Source organism: Lepisosteus oculatus, chromosome 1, assembly GCF_040954835.1.
Source record: "Lepisosteus oculatus isolate fLepOcu1 chromosome 1, fLepOcu1.hap2, whole genome shotgun sequence".
NCBI lineage: Eukaryota > Metazoa > Chordata > Actinopteri > Semionotiformes > Lepisosteidae > Lepisosteus > Lepisosteus oculatus.
The window spans coordinates 65,526,590-65,538,115 of record NC_090696.1 but is presented as its reverse complement, the minus strand read 5'-3'; the positions used below and the strand labels follow the sequence as shown (position 1 = coordinate 65,538,115).

Genomic DNA, 11,526 nt, shown 5'->3' with positions numbered 1-11,526 from the left:
GCTCTGAAATGGTCATATTAATCACTTTAAATAAGCCTCTGTTGAATGTGTGCAATTCACAGGACTCTCTTGGATAGATTTGGTGCTGGGATCCTGCAGATCAGGGTTTGTATGACCATTAATGGTGTCTCAGGATACGTAGAGAGCACCAAAGCAAAGCATTGATGTTTAGTGAGGCTTTAGCGTGATTTCTGAAAACACAGGTGTTTTTGAGCATTTGTTCAGTTCTATCTAAGATCAGCCATTCTTTGAAAAGTTATATATATATACAGTATTATGCTTTTCACAAACGACTCCTTTACTACACCTTTTACTGCTGGGGAAATTGAATTTTGCTTTAGATAAACAGAAAGATGTTTCTTGTTAAAACATGAATAAGTAAGATACAGTAGGTAGTTGGTTACAGATGCCCATTGAGCCACTTCATGATAATAGGAGGAGCTCTGCAAATCACAACAACAAAAATGACAATAATGTTTTAAAAATGTTGTGCTAGAGTAAACTGCAAGTGTATGTGAGTCCAAGGTTGTGTATCTTTAAAAAACAAACCATTTTAGGTTTTTACCTGCAAATCACTGCTTCCAAAAACAGTGTTGGGAATCCCTGGAGGCTGAAGAGACCCTCCAGGGGTCCTCAAATACTGTAACATTGTACTACAAAATTATGACTTTGAATAATTAGATAATCACCGTGCAGTTTAGTAGATATACACTATACTTAACTTTTTAAATTCAGCATAAACAAATGCATTTTGTGTATGGGAGAAGTAGATGCAGACATCTTTGAAATATCATATCATAGGAAGTAAAAATTGTTGGATTAGCATACCCTTAAGTGACAGGCCTACACGGTCACTTTTTAAATATGGTATATTCTACATCATTATTTAATTAATTATTAGAATCTCAAACAATACCTTTTTGCTTCATTGTTCAAAGTGACCAGAGCTGTCTGCGATGTTAGTTATGTTCTCAAGGTTTAACCTGCGCCTGCCATCGCAGAAACGAGTTTTTTTTTTTTTAACAGACATGCAAAGGGTGATTCAGCTTCTGCCGGTCTTGTACACACCGCCACCTTTTGCATCGCCAGCGTGAGTCATATGGTGATGTCGAGTGGGAGTGCGCTATTTGGAATGATGTAAGGATTGGAGAGGAGGAGACTTGGGGAGAGGAGCGCTTGATCATTCCCGCACACTGTAAACACCGAGAGAGCATGAACAGGGGTTAAAACGGGGCAGTAGCGCAGGTTAGGGGCAGTGGTCTCAAGGAACATAAGGTACTGTATTTTCTGTCCATCGTTTAAAAATCCTGTTTGTTTCCGAGATCCGACGAGTCCTTCTTGGGCTTTGTTAGCTTTGTTTTGTTTCCATTTTCGCTGGGCATATTGACTCTACCAAGATGTTCTAGCTACTTCTGATTTCGCAGATTCTTGAATGAGAGGTGGGAGTGTCTGTCGCTTTCCGAGTGAGCATGCGAAACCTGTGAAGTTTCCTCTGTGTGTATCATTTTCATTTCGTCTTTCCGTATTATATTGCTTACATATGATTAATTTTATTACATCTACTCGCGTCCGGTTAATTTCTGGCAACGAAAAAGACAAGAGGTTAATTTTATGCTTCTTGAATTACTGTGAAACTGACTTTATGAATACAGAATGACATGCTTTGGAGATTCATCATTATTCTCTCAGAACAATGTATACGTAGTTGTTTGTTTGGTGTTACTATAAACATTATACTACTGTTTAAACAAGTTGGGGTAGTTTTCTGCCTTTTCACTGCAATTCTTAATGCATGTGAAAACGAACTTTTTATGGTGGTGGGTACATCCTGTTAATTATTTTTACTGCACGTTTAATAACGAGTACTGTACTGTATATAATCTATTTAGGGGAAAAATCTGATGTGTTTTACGTCATTGAGAGATATGACCCGAATACTTCTTTGCGAATATTGTGATCATGAAAATAATTAATCACCTTAAAAAGTTTTTAAACATGAAGTTTGTTTACCCCAGAGATGCCTGCTCATCACATAGCAATGATGTTACAGTTTTAGTTGTTAGCAGATGGAGCCTGGTTTGGTTTCTATAATTCTGTGGTAGGCTTCCTAACTAGTTAGGCTGTGGGTTGTGATCAACAGGTAATATATTTGTATGGGAAGGAGAAACTCTTATATTTGGACTAAAGCATGTCTTGTAAACAGTGTTAAAATACAGATTTTTCTAAGACATACCTGTACAAGGGGAAAAAAAGAGTCTTGAAACGATAGCATTAGGCTTCCTATTGGACATGCGGGTCTACTGATGCTAAAGCTGTTCAATATGACCAAGAACATTTCTGATTGACTTCACATATGCTTTATTCAAGAACTGAGATGCACATAAAGTATACAAATGGAATGTGAATCTTTCTGCTCCAGTAGAATTTTCTACCTACTGATCCAGAATATAAAGACTATACTTTGGAGGGATGTGCACAGAGTTTTTGTGCACAGAGAGTGACATTGTGTTCTGTTTCCCTTCTGTTAAAACTAGTCATACAGAACTCTTCCTCAGACTGGTTCCCAGGAATTCTCGCAAAGGCACTGTAGTAGTTTTGCTCAGATCTCTGATGTGTAAAACAATGAAAGTATATGTGTCAAGCCATGGTTGAAATGTCATTGTGAAAGGATATTCAAAAGAAATATAAGAAATGTTCTATATTTTTGGCAAATATCTGTTAATGTATGCTTGACTAAACAATATCCAATATAATGTAGCAATGCCTACATTACTGAAGTGTAGACAGCTTTCATTTATTGCAGTGATACATCCATCAGTTTGCATTAAGATTTGAGAGTCAGAAATAATCGATGGCAGTCATAACTGTTCTCCCTCTGCGACTGTGAATGGCAGGCTGATTTCTTTTGCTGCTGTTAGATTCAGCCTTGTATTAGTGGAACGTTAAATAATGTATCAGTCATCTATTTTTAGTTTGTCATTTCTAAAAAGAGATAATGGCATTCATAATGAGGTGTGAGGACATGGGCTATCTTGAAAGACGGTGTATTATGCAATTGGTTCTGGATATCAGCATTTACAGAACTTGTTTAACTGAGAAGCTTTGACTCTTATTTAAAAGAAACATGAAATGTGAATATCACTCAATTCTCAGAAGCGAGCATTAAATTGCCAAAAGTGAGATATTAAATTAGGTTATAAAATGTGGGAAATCATATGTTGCCTACAAAACCCTTTAAAGGAGAAAACTCTAAAGAGTTTTGCAAGCAAGGGCAATTTAAAATGAAATCCAGATTGGAGCTCTTACCTTTGCAGGCAAATTCACCAGGTTCTACTTGAGATGCCTTACAGAATCACAAGGCTATTAGTATGTGTATCGTATGAACTGTTCCCTCAGTTATTTAGTTTTCTTTTGTGCAACTTTCATGTTTGGTAACATTTATGTATTATGTTTGCAAGGTTATATGTTTTTTGAGTCTCATCTTTTATCTTTTCGTTGTGTGGGTGAAATGATTGACTTTAACAATATAGCAGTAAAGTTGAGAGGAAAAATATTATTGTACAGTACAGTATGTGTTAAAGAACTTAGTATAGTTATTTTGTATGTGTTCTAGAACAAAGTTTACAGGGATGTTCTGGCCCTGTAGAGTCACAATCCTTAAATGTCTTAAAAGATACATATACTGTAAGTAATTCTTCTAAGGCTTGGAACATGTCAATCTACAGTAGCTGCCATTTACAGTAACCATTTCAGGTACAGTATGTCAGGAATAGATATCTGAGTTCCTTCAGAGTTGCAGGGAACATGTAAATCTAGCTGCCATTTACAGTAACCGTTTCAGGTATGTCAGGAATAGATATCTGAGTTCCTTCAGAGTTGCAGGGAACATGTAAATCTACCTGCCATGTACAGTAACCGTTTCAGGTATGTCAGGAATAGATATCTGAGTTCCTTCAGAGTTGCAGGGAATTTGAAGTATTTATATACACTGCTCTCCCAAGTGCTTATTTGAATACTTTTCTTACTTAAGTGGTCAGAAATGAAGTGTTCTTAAGTGTTAGAAATGAAGGAGTTAATAGAGAGCTACTGTAGAAAACCTTCTGAATTGTTGCTCCCCACAACACGGTTTGGCCACCCATGAGATTTACTAAATATGTTTCCTGAAATGTTAAGAAAATAAAAATCTAGACAGCCCATCAGTAAATCATGTTTTGTTTTTAAAGCAACCTTACATGCTGAGAAATATTTCATGAAAAGAATCTGAAAGTACTCATCTTAGAAATAACCACAGACAGCCTAAGACAACCAGGGACTAATGCACATTACATAGTCGGAAAAAACCCAGTTCAATACATTTTAAATTTCAAGTATTTTGTCAGTGTTTCTAGAGCGTTCAAGAAGAAAAAAGACAAACTGAATAGTTACTGAGAAGGGATTAAGTTGTTGTGCAGCGACAAAACACTATGTATTAGTAAATGAACAAGTTAAAGGTGAAACTGAGGAGATCTCCTCTGTCTGAAGTGTTGGTATACAGTAGGTGGAGCACGGGGGGCTTCTCTGAGAGTCAGTAGCCCAGAGTTCTATAGTGAGAATGTACTTGAAAGCTAAGGAAGAGTGTGGAGCTGGTAAGATTTTTTTGGTAGGTTATACTGTATACTGTAGCTTCTTCTTGTAGTGTCAACAGGTATATCCAACCCACTGACAGAAGAATTTAATTTTCGGGGATTTATTCCTATTATTATTAGTACTAGTAGCAGCTGTTCTAGTGTATTGTTGTGAACAGAAAGTATTGTGCTTATCAGCAAGCTACTGCATGACGCCTGTGATAACTTGCAAATGTAGAGGAAAATGGACAGGTGTCAGTTATGCTAGACCAGTTACTGTATTTCCTTTTTTGTCAGTTTTTTTCTTTCTACTTCTGCATTACCCTACACTGTGTCAGAATATAAAATCAGACATAGTTCTGTGATGGTTTTTGTCCTGTAGACTTGAGAGTCAAAAGAAGAGATAGTACAGAACTCAAGAAAACCATTTAGTACTGCACAGCTTTTGACTTGCTCTTCTGCAGAGAGAGCTTTACCAAATAGAGTCAATGAATTGGGTCACAAGATTTCTGTCCTTATCAGCTGTTTCCTTGGGTTTTTTTTCTTCATCTGCTAGTGTGCTTTTACAAACCAAACTTGTCTGGTATCTTAAAACCCTTCTCAGAGCTCCTGGAACACATCCCATTATCCGCTGCAGAGCATTTTTCTGATTATTGTTATTTATATAGGCTTTACAATACAGGCTTATCTATTTCAAGATGTGGAAGATCCATTTGCTGTTGTGCTTTACCAGACAAAAGGAAAAACCAAGTATTGTTAAGAAAATTATTCCAGAAAGATTTTTATTGTGTAATGCAATACAGTACATAGGGGTTATTGATCTACTAGCAGGGCGAATGTCTCAGCCTTCATGTTTTTTATCTCTTTTTTTATCTCTTCTGCTGTCCTTCTATGTCAGACTCTCCTTCAGATCTGAGAGCACAGCCTTTTAAAGCTACTGGTGCAGCCTTATGACATGAACTTAAGACATTTGCTTCTAACTTCTTCTATTTGAGATGATGTTTACCAATCCTACACCATTTATTTTTCTCTGCCTTGGCTTCCTGCAGGATGTGGCTCATTTTAATGCACCTTTCTGCTTTGACATGCTTTTACTATGATTTTAATTACTGGTTTTACAACAGTAAGCCTCTGGAAGGGTTATTCAGAAAACAAATCAGTAGACATACTGTACAATATGCAGCAAGAGTCAAGCAATCCTGTGTATGTAATGTATAACAGGGATCTCAGCCGCCCGGGCTGAGGGAGTTCTCCTTTAGCTCAGCCGGCAAGGTCCCTGTTGCGTGACGCTGGAGACCCGAGTTCACGCCCAGGCAGTGAGGGGCGAACTGGCAGGGCAGGAGCGGCAAGGGCGGGAACCTCAAGAACTGTTTCATGTACAGTACATTACCTATAGTTTAAAGAGGCAAGATGGTCGTTTGTAAGTCTATTAATCATGATGAAATATTGTTGGAAAATTATAGTTTTATGCTATTTCTGCTGTTTTTCTATTTGTCTCTTACCCTGATATAGAAGTCTGAAATACAGTAGGTGCTTTCGCAAAGGCTAAAGAAGGAATCTGGGCTCTCCCAAGCTTTTACCAGCTAGTACATGAAAACATAATCCAATTTCCTGCAGTAGTTTCCTTTATAGAATGATTATAGGACTTTTCTGCCCAGCCCAGAGAATAGTCATTTTCTGTCTATGTTTATTGCTCATAAAGAAACATAGTCTTGAATAAAAACTGAATTTGTGGGTGGGATAAAATTAAAGCCTTTTCCGTGGATAAGGGTCTTGGGGGTATTTTGTTTTACATTTTGTTTTTCCTTTACTGTGAAACACGCCTTTATGTGTGAGTAGGTTCGGGTGGAGAGTTGGCTTTGTGTTGAACAAAACAATACAAGGCAAATTCACAATGGAACATGCAATAGGTCATGCTGACAGAAACCAGTGGGGTCTAATTGTGAACAGGAAGTTTTCAGTACAATAAAGATGGGTGGTTTCTAGCATTACAGTGCACCTGATAGCAATTACACTTCTGGTAGAACTCTAGGTCCTGCTGTTGGGTGGTCGCAATACTTAGTGATCAAACTGTGGTTTTTGTGTGGTTTCCTTCACATGATCTTAAGGGACTTTCATAATGTTTGTCTTTCAGAGCCCAGGGCTAAAAGGCTGTAAGTACTGTATGTGCTAGCCCTAAAATCATCATAGCACTACAGCTTTTACCATGCAGTCTGTGACTTTCAGGATTTTTTTAGAAAAAACAAACCACCTTAACAGCATAAAACAATGGAAATACTCATTGGTGTTGTCTTAATTCAAATAATGGAAAAATACTGAAGTGTGAATATTAAAAGACAGAGGGACATCAGCTTAAGTCAGTCACATTAAACAGGATAAGGAAAAATAGTTGTATTGATTAATATTTTCTTTTCCAAATAAAGAAATATTTGAAATTCTCCTTTAGTAGAAACTGCTCTTACATATGTTTTGGCTGCGAATGTGTTTCTATTTCACTGTTACGCTTAGTATTCTTATTCTTAATGGAATAAAAATAATTTGAAATAAACTTCATACTGTACATATCACCAGGTCATTATCATTGTGACATATTATCATATCACCTGTTATGTATTTTGTTGTCAACAAAAAACAACAAAACCTTCTGATCTAAAAATATGGGAAAGCTGGCTCTTCATAATAAGCAAATAATATGCATGTTAATATTTGCAGTTCCTTGCAGAAATCCTAATTAAACAAATCCTGAGATTCCAAACAGACAGAATATCATGTAATGAGCATTATGAAACCACACTGTCATCTGCAATTAGTTCTGCATTGTACCAAGCATAGAAGCCAGACTCCTCTGGGTTTTGTAAAGAGCTATGTGGATCCTAGTGACTTTGATAGCTTTGAATGTGCTGGGAATTAAAGTCATAGAGGGTTTCCACTGACATTGGGGAGGGGTACCACTGGGAATTAGTTGGTCCTGAATGGTTGTTTTGCAAGGCTTGCTTTGTTAAGACTGTTGTGTTCATTTAACCTATACGATGTACTGTACCTAGTGAGGTACACAAACTGTTCCTTTCCCAGGGTTGTCTTATAATGCTGCTGTTGTTTTAGTGTCGTTCGAAGAAAAGATCTGAGCGAACTTAATAATCAGTTGTAAACGGGTAACTATATTATCACAAGATGATTACTTATTTTTATAGTGATATTTTGCATCATGAAGAGGTTTGGCCATAGAAGTTGTCTTGGAAGATTTGAACACATTCTCAATTGTAAACAGAATATTTGCATAAACATGTCATGTTGTACCTGAAAATAGAAATTTAAAAAATTGTAAATCTTTATTTTTTTCCCCATAAAGTACTTACTTAAAGAAACCACCCTTAAAATGTTTTTATGACAAGCTTTTTCCTGGGTAAAAGTGTGCAGAATGTGTGGTCATGTCCTTTCCTAGCTGTGCTTTCCATGTATGTTACTGTAGCGCTGATGCTGTAGACTGCGGGTTTCTGTTGCAGAAAATACTTTTTGCGAACTTTGTGTAGTGAAAAAACATTTCCAGTATTTTGAAAGGCCTGTGCTTCTATCTTAATAATAGAGTCATATACACGTTTTTCAAGCTAAACGAGTTAATTTTAGACTACTTGACCTCTTTTTTAGAAAGGAAACTCATGACAGTATTTCCTGCATTTTTCAACTGTAGAACTGATTTAAAATAGTAGTTCAGGTGGGTAGTTGCGTCAGCATGCATAAGTAATAGGTTTATTCCATGCTGAAAAGAGAAGAGAGAAAACACAACGTTTTGGTTGTGGAGCCTTCTTCAGGTGTGAGCACCTAAATGTTGTGTTTCAGCCAAAACGTTGTGTTTTCTCTCTTCTCTTTGCAGACTGGAATAAACCTATTACTTGTTCCTGATTTAAAATAGGTTTGTCAGACTCAGCTCCTGGAGAGTCTTATGTTTTTTGGCTTTTGTTCCATATGAGCTCTCAGATATATAGATGGTCATTATTTGATTAACAGCATTAATGCAATACGTCTAACCATAATTCTAGATGATACATATGAGTTATAGTCTTGTGAGTAATCAATTACCTTAACATTAGAAGCATCCCATACTGTATATATATATAAGATAATTAGTCCTATAGTTAAAGTGATAATGGTATAACAGGGTTATCCAGGTTGTTACTCAAAGTAAAAAAAAAAACAGACACCTGAACTTCTAGTACTGATTTTAACACTCCTAGTTTAAAGTGATATTGAATACGTCAGTAAATAAATAGTACATATCTCTAAATATTTCAAAACGATTCTTCAGATTTCCATGCTTCAAATAAGGGCTGGTTCAGCAATTCAAGCAGAGACCATTTTTTTGGTACAGCAAGCCTGTGTATATACAGTAACGTGTTACCTCAAGGCCATTATGATTTAGGTTGCTAATGACTTGAGGGATTCACTCCTCTGTCTGAAAGCTTAGTGGCAGAGCTGTAGAATCCAGGCACACCCTTGTCTGCTCTATAATTGAAGTTCTCCTTGCATAAAAATGACAGTGCTGCTGTGGGTAAGACTCTCGGGCGTAGCCAAGTGGGTTTACCATATGAATAGCTTCTGCTCCTTAAAGGAGAAAATGATACATTGCCTTATGCAATCAGTAGTTCCTCATACTTACCGGACTGTATATGGTTTTATCATAAAGCACAGACTTAACTTCTGCTTTCAAAGTAGTGAAACACTTAACAAAGTTACAGACTGCACATGTACATCAAGGAGCTGGTACAAATATTATTGTCAGACAAATTTATACCACTGGACATCTGTGGCATTACTGTGATATACTGTACCAGCACAGTTCACTGGTTGGTTGGCATTATGCTATGAAGCTGTATTTAATTGAGGTCTGCTGTAACCAAAGAAGGAAAGAATCAAATATACTCAATAGATATAAATATAAATGTGAAATAAGATATCACTAGGTACCCTAATCCTAAAAAGAAGCCGTCAACATATTTAAAACCAGTGTTTTATAACAATATATCAAAAGGCAAATTCATTGATTTTTTTTTAGTGGATTTTATTTTTTAATATAATAATCTGCTCATGTTTGCTGGTAAGATTCATAAATGTACCAGCACAGATGCTTTCTGTCAGTTGTCCTAAGACTTTCAGCTGTATTCATATATACTGTACAGTAGTAGCTGTTAGCTGGGATCAGTCTGAATTTGAATCGGGGTATGAATGCACTATATTCCTATTGATATTGTATACAAACTCCCATGTTTCATGAAGCTAATGAGACTGAGAATAAAATAAATCATTACAGTATGTAATTAATTATATAATATTTGTTTTGTATAATATATAACTGGTAGCAGAAGTATTGGGCTATTTCAAGATATAAAGAATGATTTTCAAGTGACCTTTTAAGACTGCTTCCATTTTTATTTCTCTCTTTTTCTAAAGCCCACTTGTTAGTACATCTTGTACTTTAAAATATGGTAGAATATCAACCAAGTTTCAATTGAGTCATTCTGACTTTTTGTATATTGCTACAGAGGAAGATTGTCTTCATTGATTTTCAGGTGGGAAAAATAACACGCCTGTTATGAATCCCAGTAATTTGTTGAAGACTCGTGAAATTTTAGAAAAGCAAAAATGACCATGTATGAAAACAGATTCCTCTGTATATATCCACCTTGCAGTTACTGGAGAAAAATTACCTTTTATGTTGCACTTTTTCTCTTTTTGTTACTATGTTCAGGTGATCAGTGAAAATAGGTTCTAATAATTTGAAGCATTATCCCATAAATCTTTTATTATTTTTATTTTATTAAGCACATTGTTGTTGTCAAACCTAGAACCATCAAAAGTCATTTAATATTTTTTAAAGTTAGTTTTAGTAATGTATTATAAAGCAAACCAAACCTACAGTGAAACAGGTACAAATATCCCTTATATCTCTTATCTGGGTTTCCTTTGCAAATTGTTTCAATAGTTTTAGAGTTACTGTGTTTACATGGAAAGGAGTTCAAGGCCAAGAGGAGGTGTGTACTGTATATCTTATGGTGATGTCAGTAGCTGGTTGGTACATTATATTTACTCTGGCAGTCTTTGTCAATTCAAGATTTTTTAAGGCTGGAGTTGGTATTCCAGTATCTATCCAATATCAATTACACCACACTTTGAAGTTCCCTGAAAATCGGCTGTATTTAACAGCTCTGATCATTTTTGGAATAACTTTAGTTTACTTACTTTAACCCATCCAAAATGTCAGCTGCAGGTAACATTCTGGTATCAGAGTTTGGCAAAAAAGTGAGAGAAAGAGTACTTTGCATTTGTGCCCTTTTGAAAATGTATCATTAATAAGAGTTTAATGCTTCATATAAATTCAATATAAATTCAACATAAACGAAAAGGAATAGGATAATATACTCTAAGTACCATATACTGTACTGTACATACCAGGTCTATTATACAAAGTCCTATTTATTATGTCGGGAGTAACTTAGTAGAGGAGTTTTATTTTTCACCATGTGTACTGTGTGAAGACCCTTCTACCACAACAGGTGATACAGTACTTTTAATAAATTATGTCATTCTTAAGTACTACTCTTAATAAATTATTATATCACTGTTGGGTGAGTAACAGTCAGAGTTTGAATTTTGTTTTGTTTGAGTTTTACCTTGTATGGTACTTTAAAGGCTAAATGAAGAGCCTAATAATAGTTTTGAGGATTCCTTTCAAAGGTATGCCTGTAAGCAGCGTTTATCCATGAGAATTACTGTAGTTCTACTTTGCTAGAAAATGTGTGGTCTTTCTAAGATTATCTTGTCCTTTTCTTAACTGTAAAAAAGACAAGCTTTACATTACATTTTAAAGGAAAAAAAGCATAATTCATTATAAAAATGTAAAGAATATATATAGAAATGATATACATCA

The 11,526-nt window shown here is 35.7% G+C and overlaps 1 protein-coding gene across 1 annotated transcript in view; it reads left to right on the top strand.

Annotated features, from left to right (window-relative positions):
* Positions 1-1,160: 1,160 nt before the first annotated feature.
* sgms2a (sphingomyelin synthase 2a) overlaps positions 1,161-11,526 on the top strand; it is a 39,016-nt gene continuing 28,650 nt past the window's right edge. Inside the window, exon 1 of the mRNA XM_006630013.3 lies at positions 1,161-1,275. The gene's annotated coding sequence lies outside the window, so the exon portion shown is untranslated. The remainder of the gene's footprint in view (positions 1,276-11,526) is intronic.